The 17,089-nt window shown below is 39.6% G+C and overlaps 1 pseudogene; it reads left to right on the top strand.

Moving 5' to 3' along the window:
• The window catches only part of LOC138167893 (zinc finger protein 665-like), a 19,264-nt pseudogene that overhangs the window by 384 nt on the left and 1,791 nt on the right, over nt 1-17,089 (top strand).

Raw genomic sequence — 17,089 nt, 5'->3', positions numbered from 1 at the left:
GGCTTGGTGCCCCCCACGCAGAGCCGAGCTTCGGGCCGTGGGCTTGGCAGGTTTCTGCTCATTTAAACTGGAACGGGCTCCTGCAGTCTGGTCCCAGGCCGATACTGGGGATGGTAGACCCTGTAAGGGCAGAGCCGGCCTGCATGGAATACACCTGCAGTCGGCATTCAAGGAGAGGGGTTGAGGAGCTGAAGGAAGGAGAATTTGGGGCAACTGAGTCAGAATTACCGACTGGGGGGGCAGAGCCAAGATGGCGGAGCACAAGCAGGAACGGGGGTCAGCTGTGGCTCCCACCACCTCCAGGACCTGCAGACGATGACTCTAAACCCGTTTGAGAGTGACAGACACACACGCCCCGCCAGGCCGACGGGAAGGGTCCACCCAGCACCGTCCTGCAGCAGCCCTGAGGTCCGGCCCCTGGCCCAGGGTGAGACGTGGGGAGCCTCAGGGCGCCTGGCCTGCCTCCATTCAGAGGCTAAGCGCCCTGGCTTGTTCCTGCTTGCATTGGGATCGTGGTCTGGGGAGAGAAACGCCAGCGTGCCAGAGCTTGAGGGGGCTGTAGAGAGGGTGCCCTCCTCAGACCTCTGACAACAGCCCGCACAGCCGGGAGCACCCCAATGATTCAGGATTCCCCTCTTCTCTAGCAGCATAGTCACCTGGCAGGGATGCTTTCTTAGAAGTGAGCCCTCCTGCAAAAGGCTTGATGGTTTTTGTGTTACTGAGACACATTTTACTTCCTTACAGAAGAACCCTGGGGTTGGCTGACCTTGTAAACAGAAGGAGTTCTGGAGGGGGCAGGTCCTCTTCCTGCTCAGAAGGTCACTCTAAGCCTGCCCCTCCTGCCTCCCTGCCCCTGTGGTGGAGACTCTCTGCTGAGGGCACGGCAGGGCCTTTGTAAAGGGCTGGGACAGCCCCCTCTCTGTCAGTCCAGCATCCACCCTAGGAAGAGAAGGCAAAGTCAAATGTCTCTCTCACCCTGACATTCTTCTCTCCCCCCAGCTCAGCCTGCTGAGGACCAAAGCCTATTCTTAGGGGAGAGCCTAGAATTAAGGAGAATGGCCCCTCAGGCCCAGAGACCCTCATCCCAGGTGAGTACAGTCCATCCACACACCTGACCCTCATCAGCAAAGGTGGGATCCAAGAGAGCCAAGGAAGCTTTATCCCCTTTTATAGAAGGGGAAACTGAGGCAACCTGAGATGAAGTGACATGACCAGGGTCACACAGCCAGCAAGTGTCTGAGGCCTGATTGGACCTTACCTCTTCCATCCAGGTTCCCCTTCCAGGGATTCAGATGAAGGCCCTGTGATCTTTAACCCAGTCCTGCAGGCACCCCACAGGCTGGCCCAGAGAACTGGAATGAAGCCTTAGTGAAGGAATAATAAATTAGCCAAGCTTGTCACATGCTTGGGGTCCTAGATGGTCCTTCCTGCCACCCCAGGTGAGGCCCAGGCAGTGACAGTGACAGGCAATAAGGGCAGGGGCAGGATCTGAAACCAGAACTCAGGTATCTCAAGCCAGTGGGCAGTGGCTTGTTCCCCATTGCTCTGTGCTGGCTCCCACACATACAATGTGTACTCACACATGCATGTGCAGGCTGAGGGACAGCACTAACCATCTGAGAAGGGACGGAACTAAAGCCTCTGTCCTTGCAGACCATCCATTTTCAGGTGCAAGTGAAGGCACAGATTTGCAAATCCTTGGCCCTAAGAGAGGGCAGGACCCAGGAACAGCTTGTTTTCAGGATGATCAGATGGCCCCTGAGTGTGAAGGAGGCCCAGGGGAGGGGACAGTCATTGGGAAGGCCCAGGGTCAGGGGCTGGAGGGGCTGGGTCAAGGATCTGCCAGGAGGCCAGTGTCCCTGGGTGAGAGAGGAGAGGACCAAGGAGGAATGGCCTGGAAAGGGCTGAGTGGCTGCAGGCATGGCCTCAGATATGTGCCAGTGGCCATATAAATATTATCTCATTTGATGCTATTGTGAGAATTGTCAGGGTCCTTGCCAGGGACAGGCACAGCTCACAGACAGACAGTAAACTGTGGTTCATTTCTCCACCCAGGAGTGTGACAGGCTCCCTGATGGACCTGGGTGTGTCAGACTTCCACAGGGGCCAGAGACACAGGCTCTCCTCCTGAGGCACATGACCCGCCCTTTGGGTAGGATCCCTGAGGTCCTGTAGTGAGGCTTACAAAGAACTCTGGGCTAAGATCAGGTTAGGGGAGAGAGAGAGGAGGTCTTTGAAGGCTAGTCACTTAGAGTAGAGGGAGGCCATCTACTTTTCTTTTCTTTTTTTTTTTTTTTTTGGCCTTTTTGGAGGGCAACTGGGGTTAAGTAACTTGCCCGAGGTTACAGGGCTAGTTTTTTTTGTGTGGATGTTAAATGTCCAAGGCCAGAACCAAACATGGGTCCTCCTGACTCCGGGGCCGGCGCTTTATTCACTGTGCCCCCTAGCTGCCCCCCATCTACTTCTCTGACCCCCTGACTCAACCCTACCTGGGCCTTCAAGCCCAGCACTGGATTTTTTTTTTCTCTTTTCTCTCTTTTTAAAATTTTTTAATTTACATCATTAATTTCCACAAGATTTTGAGTTATAAATTTTCTCCCCAATATTCCCTACCCACCACCCCAAAACAGCATTCCCACTGACTATCCCTCCCCCCAATCTATGCTCTCCCATATACTCCCCCATTCCCCTTTCTACTTCCAGTAGGGTACCGTGGATCTCTATGCTCCAGTGCCTGTATATCTCATTTTCCAGTTACATGTAAAATAGTAATAATAATATGTGTATATATTTTTAAACATTTGATTTTAAAACTTTGGGTTCCAGATTCTTTCCCTTCCTCCCTTGTTACTACCTTCACTGGGAAGATAAGCAATTCAATACAGGTTGTACATGAGTAGGTAAGGAAAACATGTCCATAGTGGATATATTGTAAAAGACTGACTATATTTCTCTCCCTCCTATCCCACCTCCCACTTGCTCTATTCTCTACTTTGATCCTGTCCCTTTTCAAAAGTGGGTGCTTCCAACTTCCCTCCCCCCCAGCCTGCTCTCCCTTCCATTATCCCCCCTCTCTTCACCTTCCCCTCTACTCTCCTGTAGGGTAAGATACCCTATTTAGTTTGTATGTCATTTCCTCCCTAAGCCAAATTCATTGAGAATAAAGTTGACCCATTCCCTTTTGCCTTCCTATTCTTCCCCTCCATTGTAACTGTTTTCCCTTGCCTCTTCTATATGAGATAGTTTACCCCACTCCGTCTCTCCCCATCTCCTCTCATTATATCCCTCTCACCTCTTAATTTCACCTTATAAGTATCATCCCTGCCTATTCAATTGGTCCTGTGCCCTCTATCTATGTATACCTGTAAACGTATATACACACATTCACATATGTATTCATATGCCCATATACCGTCCTGTATAGACACATATGTATATATACATATACATATATATATATATACACACACACACATATATACATTTCTATTCCCTTCCACTATTCTCATAATGAGAAAAGGTTCATAAGTTACAATTATTGTTTTTCCATGTAGGAATATAAGTAGTTCAGCTTTGATAAGTTCCTTATGATTTCTTTTCCCTGTTTACCTTCTCAAGCTTCTCTTGCTTCTTGTATCTGAATGTCAAATTTTCTATTCAACTCTGGTTTTTTCATCAAGAATATTTGAAAGTCCTGTATTGCATTGAATGACCATATTTTCCCCAGGAACATGATACTCAGTTTTGCTGGGTAGGTGATTCTTGGTTTTATTCCCAGCTCCTTTGACCTCTGGAATATCACATTCCAAGCCCTTTGATCCCTCAATGTAGAAGCTGCCAGATCCTGAGTTATCCTGATTGTGTTTCCACAGTATTGAAATTGTTTCTTCCTGGCTCCTTGTAATATTTTCTCCTTGATCTAGGACCTCTAGAACCTGGCTATAGTATTCCTAGGAGTTTTCTTTTGGGGATCTTTTTCAGGAGATGATTAGTGGACTCTCTTTTTTTTTTTCATTAATCAGAAATTTTAATTCTCATATCTGGTGAGCATTAAAGCATGTTATAACATTTGTACAATACATCAAATATCCTATATTAAATCATTATAATTTATAATGTTAGAAATAATTTCTGCATAAATGAAGAAAGAGTCATACAGGCATTCACAGAAAGTTACGTCACATTTTCTATTACCCATTATTTCCAATGAGTAGCAGTAGGGTATAAGAATGCTAATTTTCCCTTCGTCTTTGGTTAGAGTCCCAACTCTTGTCTAGAAATATCACTATCCAAATAAATGCTAATAAGTTTAATCATTTTAAGCAATGGTTTTCCCTTGCTTCGGTGCATGAATTAAAATGAAGGTTAGCTTTATCATTAAGACTAGAAAAGGGAACATAAAATGACTGTAGCATTCAAGATACTTCATCAAATATTTAGAGATTCACAATTAATGAAAAATAAGAAGCTTCCAAATAATCTGAAGATGTATCACCATTCTAATTTTTAAAAGTACACCTTGAAAATAAAGGCTTCTTTGCAAACTTATTTTCACAACTACTTAAGTGAGCAACAAAACAGGGGCAGTGTAAGAGTAGAATAATTTAATTTTTAAAAACAGTCCATCATCTAGAACAACACTGTTCTTCAGTTATCCCCTAAAATTAGGAGCTAACATCACGCTAAATCCAGGCAGGTGAATAGCTGCCTGGTTAATATTCCCAACCTGGAGTTTGATGTGGTTTCACACTAATTCTTGTATTTCTTTGAAATTTTATGTACTAGCATTTAATGTGTTAGAGATAATTTTTGACATTTTATGTGCCATCTCAACACTTAAGATTATTGTTGACATTTTGTTTACACTTATTTCCCAAAATTTTCTATTCTATTCCCTTCCCAGAGAACCAGTCCTTTTCATAATGAAGGAAAAAGAGAAGCAAAACCTGGTTCAACAAAATGAACCAAAACATTAAAGATACATTGAAGTCTCAGATCTGCAAAGAAGGGCGAGGGCATGGAGATGTACGATCCCATGTGACTCCTTTGGGGCAAGCTTGGTCACATATGTAATGGACTGTTTACCCTTTTTGAGAGCAAATGGCCTACCACTTCTTTTATTATTTTTTCCCTACTTGAATATTTTTTTTTTCGTTTTTCAAATGCTTTATTAACTTCTGATTTACATCATTAATTTCCTAGTGGACTCTTTCAACCTCTGTTTTGCCCTCTGGTTCTAAAACATCAGGGCAATTTTCCTTGAGGAAATCTTGAAGGATGATTTCTTTTTTTGATCCTGGTTTTCAGGTAGTCCAGTAATTTTTAAATTATCTCTCTTGGATCTATTGTCCAGGTCAGTGGTTTTCCCAGTGAGATATTTCACATTGCCTTCTATTTTTTCCTTTGTTTGGATCTGTTTAATAGTATCTTGATTTCTCATAAAATCACTAGCTTGCATTTGTTCCAATCTGATTCTTTTTTTTTTTTAAAGGAATTGGGGTTAAGTAACTTGCTCAAAGTTACACTGCCAGGTGTTTCTGGGTGGGTGCTAAGTGTCTGAGCCTGGATTCGATCCCAGGTCATCCCGACTCTGGGGCTGGTGCTCTTACTCACTGTGCTACCTGGCCACCCCTCCAATCTAATTCTGAAGGAATGATTCTCTTTTGTGAGCTTTTGAGATTCTTTTTCCATCTGGCAAATTTGGCTTTTTATTGCATTCTTCTCATTGCCTTTTTGAGCCTCTTTTGCCATCTGAGTTAGTCTATTTTTTAAGGTGTATTTTCTTCAGTCATGTTGTTGGCTCTCATTTCATAATTTTCTTTTTTTTTTAACTTTAATTTATTAATTTGTTTGTTTCCTTTTAGTTTACAGGATTCAATTCCACAATTCCTTGAATTTCACATTTTGTCCCCCTCCCTCCCCTCACCCCCATGGCGGCTTATTATCAAGTATAGGATCTGTAAATACTTTCACATTATACAATGGTCAGGTTATAAGGATGGATTGTACCAGCTGGAATGAAAAATGGTAAAGAGGACATAAAATCAAATAAGAGAACGAAAAAGATCAGGTATTTTGCTTCCACCTGTATATAAATTTAGTTCTTTCTAGTTCTTTCTCTGGATGCACGTTTTTCTCTCCATCGTGCATCTTTTGGGATTGACTTATATCCCTGCATTGTTGAGAAGAGTCCAGTCTATCAAAGTTGGTCATCACACATACGTTGTGTCTGTAATTGTGTACAAATTCCTCCTGGTTCTGCTCTTCTCACTCAGCATCAGTTCTTTTAAGCCTCTCCAGGTAAAAATGAAGACCGCCTGCTCCCCGTTTCTTATGGCACAGTAGTATTCCATAACATGCATATACCACAACTTGTTCAGCCATTCCCCAATTGATGGGCACCCCCTTAATTTCCAATTCTTTGCCACAACAAAAAGAGCTGCTATAAACTTTTTTGTACATATGGGTCTTTCTCCCATTTCTATAATCTCTTTGGGATATAACCCTAGGAGTGGTATTGCTGGATCAAAGGGTATGAAAGTATTTATAGCCCTTTGGGCATAATTCCAGATTGCTCTCCAGAAAGGCTGGATCAGTTCACAACTCCACCAACAATGCATTAGTGTTCCAGTTTGCCCACATCCTTTCCAGCATTTGTCATTTTCCTGTTTTGTCATCTTAGCCAATCTGACTGGTGAGATGTGGTACCTCAGAGTTGTTTTGATTTGCATTTCTCTAATCAATAGTGAATTAGATCATTTCTTCATGTGCTTATAGATAGCTTTAATTTCTTTCTCCGAAAACTGCCTGTTCATATCCTTTGACCATTTATCAATTGGGGAATGACTTGTATTCTTATACATTTGACTCAATTCTCTGTATATTTTAGAGATGAGTCCTTTGTCAGAGACATAGGTTGTAAAGATTCTTTCCCAATTTCCCACCTCCCTCTTAATCTTGGTTACATTGGCTTCATTTGTACAGAAACTTTTCAATTTCATGTAGTCAAAATTATCCATTTTACATTTTATAATGTTCTCTAATTCCTGTTTCGTCATAAAGTCATTCCCTCTCCACAAGTCTGATAGGTAAACTATTCCTTGTTTTAGCAGACTGCTTACAGTATCAACCTTTATACCTAGATCATGAACCCATTTCGACTTGATTTTGGTATATGGTGTTAGATAATGGTCTATGTCCAGTTTCTGCCATACTATATTCCAGTTTTCCCAGCAGTTTTTGTCAAACAGTGAGTTCTTATCCCAAAAACCAGGGTCTGGGGGTTTATCAAACAATACATTACTGTAGTCGTTGACTTCTGAATCTCGTGTGCCTAATCTATTCCATTGATCCACTTCTCTATTTCTAAGCCAGTACCAGGTAGTTTTGATGACTGCTGCTTTATAGTACAGATTGAAATCTGGTAAAGCTAGTCCACCTTCCCTAGCATTTTTTTTTTTCATTAATTCCCTTGATATTCTGGACCGTTTATTCTTCCAGATGAATTTTGTTACTATTTTTTCTAGCTCTATAAAGTAGTTTTTTGGTAAATTAATTGGTATGGCACTAAATATATAATTTAATTTAGGTAAAATTGTCATTTTTATTATATTAGCTCGACCCAGCCATGAGCAATTGATATTTTTCCAATTAGTTAGGTCTGACTTTATTTGTGTGAAAAGTGTTTTGTAGTTATGATCATACAGGTCCTGGGTTTGTTTTGGCAGGTAGATTCCCAAATATTTTATAATGTCTACAGTAACTTTAAATGGGATTTCTCTTTCTACTTCTTGCTGTTGAATTTCATTGGAAATATATAGGAATGCCGAGGATTTATGTGGGTTTATTTTATATCCTGCAACTTTGCCAAATTTATTTATTGTCTCAAGCAGTTTTTTACTTGATTGTCTAGGATTCTCTAAGTATATCATCATATCATCTGTGAAGAGTGATAGCTTGGTCTCTTCTTTGCCTAACTTGATTCCTTTGATTTCTTTTTCTTCTCTAATTGCTACTGCTAACATTTCTAATACCAGATTGAATAAGAGGGGTGATAGTGGACACCCTTGTTTCACCCCTGATCTTATGGGAAATGCTTCCAGCTTCTCCCCATTACATATAATACTTGCTGATGGATTTAAATAGATGCTACCTATTATTTTAAGGAAGGCTCCATTTATTCCTATACTTTCTAATGTTTTTAATAGGAATGGATGTTGTATTTTGTCAAAAGCCTTTTCTGCATCTATTGAGATGATCATGTGTTTTCTGCTAGTTTTATTGTTGATATGATCAATTATACTGATGGTTTTCCTAATATTAAACCATCCTTGCATTCCTGGAATAAATCCTACCTGATCAAAGTGTATTATTCTTGAGAGAAGTTGCTGTAGTCTTTTGGCTAGTATTTTATTTAGAATTTTTGCATCTATATTCATGAGGGAGATTGGTCTATAATTTTCTTTCTCTGTTTTATCTCTTCCTGATTTAGGTATCAGTACCATATTTGTGTCATAAAAAGAATTTGGTAGGACTCCTTCTTCACTAATTTTCCCAAATAATTTGTAGAGCATTGGAATCAATTGTTCTTTAAATGTTTGATAGAATTCACTAGTGAATCCATCTGGCCCTGGAGATTTTTTCCTAGGGAGGTGACTGATGGCTTGTTCAATTTCTTTTTCTGAGATGGGATTATTTAAGTAATTTACTTCATCTTCAGTTAATCTGGGCAACTTGTATGTTTCTCCGCATGGTTCTCATTTCTCTTGCCAATTTTTCCTCCCCTTTTCTTATTTGATTTTCAAAATCCTTTTTAAGCTCCTCTATGTCCTGTAACCAGCTCATTTTTTTCTTGGAAGGTTTTGGTGCAGGAGTTCTGACTCCACTGTCTTCCCCCTGTTCCATCATTTGACCCTTTTTGTCCCCAGAATAGGAGTGTAAAGTTGGCTTGCTCTGTGTGCTTTGCTTCCTTTGCCTACTCATGTTGCCACTCAATTACTTGACTTTTGGGCTTTTTGCCACTGTAGAACTCTGCTATCAGAAACAGGAGCTTTATCCCCAATGCTGGGTTTTTCTCAGCTGCTGAAGGTATTAGTTGGGTGCCCTCTCTGAAGCCTCCACCCTCTCTGTTAAGGTGGTCACTCACCCCAGGACAACACCCTAGACAGCAATCCAGAGCGATGATCCCTCAGACTGGTTGCTTGGTTCCCCTACAATCTGCAGACCAGGAGCTGAAGCTGCCATGTGTTGGTGGCTGCAGGGCCACAGCACCTCAGCTACTTCTTGCCCCAGGGGCAAAGGCTGGATCACACTCCGAATTCCCAGGTCCCAAAGTCCACACTGTACTGACCTCTCACTTTATCCTTGGCATCTATGGGTTGATAATTCTGGACCCAGCACTGGATTTTTAGTAGATGTCTTTATCTCAAGGAAAAGGGCTGCTTCTTCCATTCAGGGAATCTGCCAGGAAGAAGAGTTTAAAGGAGGAGTTGCCTGGAAGTGTGGGCCATATGGAAAGTAGAAGGCCTTATGGGCCTCAGTGAACCAATGCCTTTCTGAGAGGGTCCACTAGTCTCTTTCTGCCTCAGTCCTGAGGCCCTAGGTCTTCCTGTTTCTCCATTCACTAATAGTTTTCTGAACATTGAACCAACCTTGCATGCCTGGAATAAATCCTACCTAATCAAAGTGTATTATTCTCATTATAAGTTGCTGTAGTCTTTTTGTTAATATATTATTTGAAATTTTGCATCTATATTCATGAGGGAAATGGTCTATATTTCTCTGTTTTGGCTCTTCCCGATTTAGGTATTAATACCATATTTGTGTCTTAAAAAAAATTTGGTAGGAGCCCTTCTCCAATTTTCCCAAATAGTTTGTAAAGTATTGGAATCAGTTGTTCTTTAAATGTTTGCTAGAATTCACTAGTAAATCCATCTGGTCCTGGAGAATTTTTCTTAGGGAGTTCATTGATGGCTTGTTCAATTTCTTTTTCTGAGATGGGGTTATTTAAGTATTCTGCTTTCTCTTCAGTTAATCTGGGCAACTTATATTTTTGTACATATTCATCCATTTTACTAAGATTATCAAGTTTATGGGCATACAGTTGGGCAAAATAGTTCCTGATTATTGTTTTAATTTCCACTTCATTTGGAGGTTAATTCAACCTTTTCATTTAATATTGGTAATTTGGTTTTTTTTTTTTCCTCAAATTGACTAAAGGTTTATCAATTTTATTGTTTTTTTGTTTTCATAAAACCAGTTCTTATTTTTATTTATCAATAGTTTTCTTAATTTCAATTTTATTAATCTCTCCTTTGGTTTTTTTCTATTTCTAGTTTAGTATTTAATTGGGGATTTATAATTTGTTCTTTTTCTAATATTTTCAGTTGCATGCCCAATTTATTGATCTTCATTTTCTCTATTTTATTCATGTAAGTATTCAGAGATGTAAAACTCACCCTAAGAAATGCTTTTCCTGCATTCCACAAATTTTGGTATGAGAAGCATTGTCTAAGAAGATGTTTTTCTAGCTTTTTTTATTCCATCATCATTCTTACTTTGAATGTAAAATGCTTTCCATTTCATGTGTTCACTCTGATACTCCTAAAGGTTCTGAGTTTTAGGCAAATCCATTCTCTTTCCCTTGTCTGGCCTTCAGTTTCCTCTTCTAAGTTTAGGTAAGGGTTGGACTAGGTGAATTCTGGAGTCTCTCTTTGAGCTCTAAATCATGTGATTTCTGATGGTTTAGGAATTGGTGACATTCAAGGATGTGGTCATGGACTTCAGTAAGGAAGAGTGGGGTCTCTTGGACCCTTCTCAGAAAGAGTTGTACAAGGAGGTCATGCTGGAGAATATCTGGAACCTGCTGTCCCTGGGTAAGAACCATTTCCTGTCTTTTCTTGATGTTAATTGTAAGACCAAAATTTTCACAAGGGGCATAGAATGAATATACATTCTGGTGTATCCTGGGAGTCCATCTGCCAAACAGAAACTATGTAGACTAAATTATAAAACTTTTATATACAAATAAAATCTGATTTAAATAATTGTAGCACTATTAATTGTTCATCAGTAGGTAGGACTAATATAATAAAAATGACAATTTAATCTAAACTAATTTACATATTCAATGCCATTCTAGTGAAAGTATGAAAATTATTTTTTGCTGAATTAGACAACATAATAAAATTTATTTGGGAAAATAACGTCAAGAATGTCAAAGGAAGTAATGAAAAAAAACTATCAAGGAAGGAGGTTTAGTGGTAGCACATCTTTTGCTACATTGTAAGGCAATAAGTATTAGAACTCTCTGGTACTATGTAAGAAATAGAAAGATAATAACTGGCCGTGTAACCTTACTTAACCCCGATTGCTTAAAAAAAAAAATAGAAAGATAGGTCAGTGGAACAGTGTGTACATACGGCACCAAATAAACATAAATAGCATTGTATTTGAGAATTGTATAGACTTAATATTTGGGGATAAGAATTCACTATTTGGTAAAAAAAAATTGTTGCCTAAACTAGACAGCAGTTTCTCTGAAACTGTATACACACACATACCTTTATGTAATGGTAGTCAACTCTGAGGGGTGTGAGAAAAAAACAAGACATGGACATGATAATCTGTTCTAAATTTGAAAGGAATAGTTAGTTGTCCAGAGTAGGTTTGCAGTTTCATGTACAATCATCTTTCTAATAGCATTGTTATAAAAATGCTTGCTTCATTACATAGATTAAAAAAATTTAAAAATTGATTTGTCAAAGATCTGGAAATAGTTTATGTCAATGGCCTGTGGATTCACATGATCCAAGCACCATTGGACACTTATGATGGGTTATAAAGAACACTATTATGGGCCAAATGGGCAGTTTGTCTAAGGCGTGCTTAATATCCAGTACAATCAAAGTGAGGTTTCATGACAATTTACAGAATATGTGTCAAAGTATCTGAATTGAATGTCAAAGTTTGTTTAAAAAGAAAGAGAATAAAACCCCAGGAGTTACCCTAAAAGGTGGATATGTTGCACATTAACAGGTGTTTTAAGAGGTAAAAAAAAAATCAGGTAAGGAGAGGTAAAATGGAGTAATTATCACACAGAAATTGAACTTCTTGTAATGAGGTGGGACCGAGGGCAGGTAAAGCTGGAGCCTTATTCTCATGGGATTAACAGAAGAGGAACTAGAATCTCTAAGTAAGCCTATTGCAGAGAAAGAAATTAAGCAGACCAGAAACTAAATTCTGGAGAAAAATCCATTAGGTACAAATGGATTTGAAAGGGAGTTTTACCAAACATTAAAGATCAACTAATTCCAATATTAAATCAATACTTTGGAAAAATATGCACAAAGTGGTAGCAGAAACTTCTGTTATGAAACATGATATTTATACCCACACCAGGAAGAACAAAAAAGAGAAGGAAAATAATGGACTAATTTCCTGAATGAATATGGACACAAAAACCCTGAATAAAATACTAGCTATGGAATAACCACAATATATTATAGAGATTGCCCATTGAGCCCCGTTTGGATTTATACAAGGAATGTAGGAGTACTCGAAAGTTAGAGAAAATCATTCCCATCATTGATTGTATCAGTACTAACAAAAAAATCACATGTTTATATCAGTAGCTGAAGAATAAATTTTTGATCAAATATGGCATTTATTTCTATTAAAAGTCTCTGGAAGTATCCGTATTAATAGATTTTTCCTTAAATTGGTTAAAAAAAAGCATTTAACTAAGCACTTCAGCAAGTGTTATTTGTATTGGGTCTAAGCTAGAAGCCTTCCCAGTAAGATCAGGTGTATAACAGGGATGCCCATTGTCACCTATGCTATCCAGTTTTATATTGGAAATATAATAAGAGAAGAAATAGAAGAAATCAGAATAGGGCATGAGATAATCACACTCATGTCTTTGTTAGATGATATACTTGGAAAATTCCAAAGACTCCATCCAAAATTTTATTAAAGCAGTTAATAATTTTAGCACAGTAGCAGTGTGTAATTTAAATCCATATAAAGCCTCAGCATTCTTATGTATCACCAATAAAGCCATGCAGGAAAGATAGTAAGTAACCTGGTCCTTGGCCCAGGCAGTAACAGTAAGGGCCAGCTCTGAGAGGAGAAGGCAAACTGCTTGGAGATGGAGAATGGTGCTGGAGAGAGTGGCCCACATAGAGAAGGAGCGGCTCCCATTACCAGACAGCATCACCGGGTTTGCCCAGCTCATGGTTGAGAAACATGAAAGCCAGAGAGATTGCCACTTGCGCAGGGTCAGTTAGGAGCAGAGCTGGAATTCAAACGCCCTTTGGGTCAACCACCATTCTGAACCTTTGTGGAACATATGTGTTAAATTGCATAATTATAGATCATCTTAAACATTTAAAGTCCTTCCCAAACTGGTTCCAATCTGTCTTTCCAGCCTTCTGTATCTCTCTTCTGGTTGTATTCCTCTATCCAGTCAAAATGGCCTTCTTGCCATTCCTCACAAAGGACTTTACATTTCCTCTCTGCCCAGCTTGTCCTCCATACCTAGAAGGCATTTCCTCTTCACCTCCTGGTCTTAAAATCTCCCACTTTCTTCAGAGCCTTTCCTGAGCCCTCTAGCTTGGATCCTCCCATCCCACTCCCCCCCCCCCCAAAGCTTGTATTTATTTTTATGTATTTATTTAGGTGTACTTAGGTGTGCATATTCTCTCTCCCTTATAGAATGTTTGCCTTCCAAGTACCAGCATTGTTTTATTTATATATGTGTTGCCCTGGGGCTTAGCAAAGTGCTTGTCATTTAGGAGTCTAATGAATTCTTGTTTATTCCTACACACATATACAGAGAAAATACAAGTTATTGAAAAATAAAATAAACATCTTCATAAGAATTGCCACAAAATATAGTATATAGAGAAAGAAGGGATGTTCAATTGATCATTCCAGGAGCCATATGAAGATGCTGATGTCTGTCGCAGACCAGGACTAGGACTTAGTTAGTGCCCCACCTCCATCCTTTGACCATCTCCAAGCTTTAAGACTGCCACACCTACGTGGACTTTTTCTTCATCCTGTTTTCTGAATTTCATCTTTCTTTTTCCACTCCCATACCTAGGAGAAATGTTTGAAATTAATTTTGCTATAACCTACAAATTTATACAAATCATATGACATAAATTCTGAGCTAAAAGCGTCTCTGGGGCCTTCCAGTCCAACCTGTTTTCTCATTTTGCAGATGAGGTAACTGAGTCAAAGAAAGGTCATGCCCAAGGATGTTGTCTCTCGTGACAGTAGTCATGTTATTAAATTGAAGTTAACCTCTCTGAGTCTGCTGTTTTCTAAAGTATCGATCACCAAGTGTTTATTGAATGTCTTGTACTTAAGCACCAGACCCTGCTAAGTGCTAGAGGACATAATGATCTGTCTCTCTGTTGTTTAATAGATAGATTAACATTCACTATTTTTGATGAAAATTAATTTTAAGCTTGATCTTTCCTTATACCTTATATAAGCTATAGCATATTAAGTTTATGAAAGAGGTCCAGATTCTGTACTTTGTCTTTCAACCTACTTTGTTTTCTTACCTTGATAGGTTAATTAATTTTCCATGAATTTTTTTGCACATATGCTTAATAATGCTTTAAATTAATGATTATAAGGATTCCTACATGAAAAAGTTACAGCAAGATAAAAAGTACTCCTGTTTTATGCATGCATTTATTCTTTTCTAGACTTAGTGACCATCGACAAATCTAACCAGATGAATACGTTCATGCACAGAGCCGTGTTCCAGATTATGATTCATTTTTAAAGTTCCATCAACATTAACAGAATCATAAAGAACACCCTATTGCTTCCATTTCTTTTCTAATCTGGTTTTCCAAAGCTGGGGATGTTTTGTCTGTTCTGATTCTGTTTTTTCACACTGTGTTTCTTCAGTTGTCTTCCTGTTTCCCTTTGTGTTATTCCGATTTCTCATTTATTCCTTCCTGTACGATGATTTGACTTAAGGTGGTTTCCATGTTTGTTATCATAAAAAAAGTTTATTAAAGCAGTCAATAATTTGAGCAAAGTAGCAGGCTATAATTTAAACCCATATAGATCTTCAGCATTCCTTCGTATCACCAACAAAGCCATGCAGGTAGAGATAGTAAGAGATAACCCATTTAAAATAACTCTAGAGGGTATAGAATTCCGGAGAATATAGCTGTGAAAACAAACCCAGGGTTTCTTAGGCCCTGTAGAGTATTTATTATTTCTTTATTAGGTTTTTCATTTCCCATAGCAGGAAGCACCCCAGCATTCCCAGGGTGGTTGCCAGCACAGGTTCCTAGATCTGCTTTCCTATAGGAAAGCAACTCAAAATAGGTTAACAGTCTTACTTTAATCAAACATATGTCATTTACCTAGTTCAGGGGAAAAAGGTCAGTACCCTGAACTCCAGAGAATACAAACAAGTTAGAAGCAGAAGTTACAAGAAGACAGAGAAACAGATCAAGGAGACAGGCCTCCAACTGTCTGACCATTACATCCATACCTAGCCATGGTTACCAGAAAGGGAAGCATCAGCAGCTGCCCAGAGTCTCATCTGATCAAGTCACACAACACTTCTCAAAGTAAGCCCCACCACAAAGGCTCACATCAGGGTTTATATAGCTTTCTCCTGGCTTAGAGAATGTCACAACCCTCTTGACCCACTGCCCAATCACAGAGCCAAGCTGTGGGCATTCCTGAAAACCAAGCCTCCCGCCACAGGCTCTGGGTGTACTTAAGCCTATCAAAGGGCCTAGGGGCAGGGAAGATCTTAAATTCCCATACCCATAGCATTTCCCCATCCTTTTTATTAAACCAGTTTGGATGTTTACAAGTGTTCTGGCCCAGTTGAGTTAATGTGGTACTGTACAAAAAATCTCCGATGGCTCCTCATTTCTCCTGGAATGCTGCAAAACCCCGTGTTGGCTAAGTTTTCTCTCCAAGTTAGTAACAGACTTTTTTCCCATGGGGAATCACTCTAATCTATTGAGATTAAGTCTGGGAACCATCTTGCTTTGTGGTTGAATATGAATGTTTAACTTGGAGTAAATGAGTCTAATGGCTCCAGCACTCTGGGGTTACACCTCCTTTGTCACTCTCACTGCCTGTCTGTCTCTTCTCCTTACAGTCATACAGTCCATTGAATGCCAGTGTTTGCTCCAAGAGTACACAGAGTTTTGTTGCATTTAAGGTGGTGATCAGAAGGTCATAAGCCTCATACATCTTAATAACCATTGTTATTGCATGTACTTACATGTCTATATCTTTTGATGTCTGTTTGATTATTTCTTTTCTTTAGATGGAGAGACCAGATTCACAGTAACGGAGCTGACTAGAAATCATACAATCTTTCTGGAAAAACATGACCTGCAAATATTCATGAGTGATGGCCCCTGGGACTTCAAATTTAGAGAAATCCATGATTATAATATCAAGTTAGATAAAAATCCAAAGAATGGCTGTGAATTGGAAGAAATTGGAAAGAGATACAGAAAGTCTTGTATCCTGAATCACCTTAAGAAAATGGCCTCAGGGAATGACTATCTTCAGAACAGTGAATATAGCAAATGCTTCATTGAACATCTTGAACTTTTTCTGTCCCATGAGAAGGCTCCCGAAATGCAAATGTATAGAGGTAATCAAGGGAAAATGGCCTGGAACTGGAACTCGGACCTCATGAGCCATCAGAAAAGTGATGCTGGAGAGATGTTTTCTGCAGGTAATAAAAGTGGGAAGGCCTCGAGTCAGAACTCTAAGCTCATTACTCGACAGCACATTCCCATTAGAGCAGAGCCTGATGAACATAATGAATGTGAAGCAACCTCATCCTACCACTCATCTCTTCCTTGCCAGGCTAAATTGTTCCCTGGGATGAAAAAATATGCCTGTTCTCAGTGTGGGAAGGTCTTTGCTTGTAACTCAGATCTTGATCAACATCAGAAGATTCACAGTAGGGAGAAGTTTTATGAATGTGGGAAGGGTTTTTCTTGCAGATCGCTTAATAGTGGCCATCAGAGAGTCCACACTGGAGAAAAACCTTATGAATGTAATCAGTGTGGAGAGGTTT

This window comes from Petaurus breviceps, unplaced genomic scaffold, assembly GCF_028583685.1.
Source record: "Petaurus breviceps papuanus isolate PSGF00001 unplaced genomic scaffold, PetGlider_PUasm1.0 319, whole genome shotgun sequence".
Taxonomy (NCBI): Eukaryota; Metazoa; Chordata; class Mammalia; order Diprotodontia; family Petauridae; genus Petaurus; species Petaurus breviceps.
This window is presented reverse-complemented; position numbering and strand designations above follow the sequence as displayed.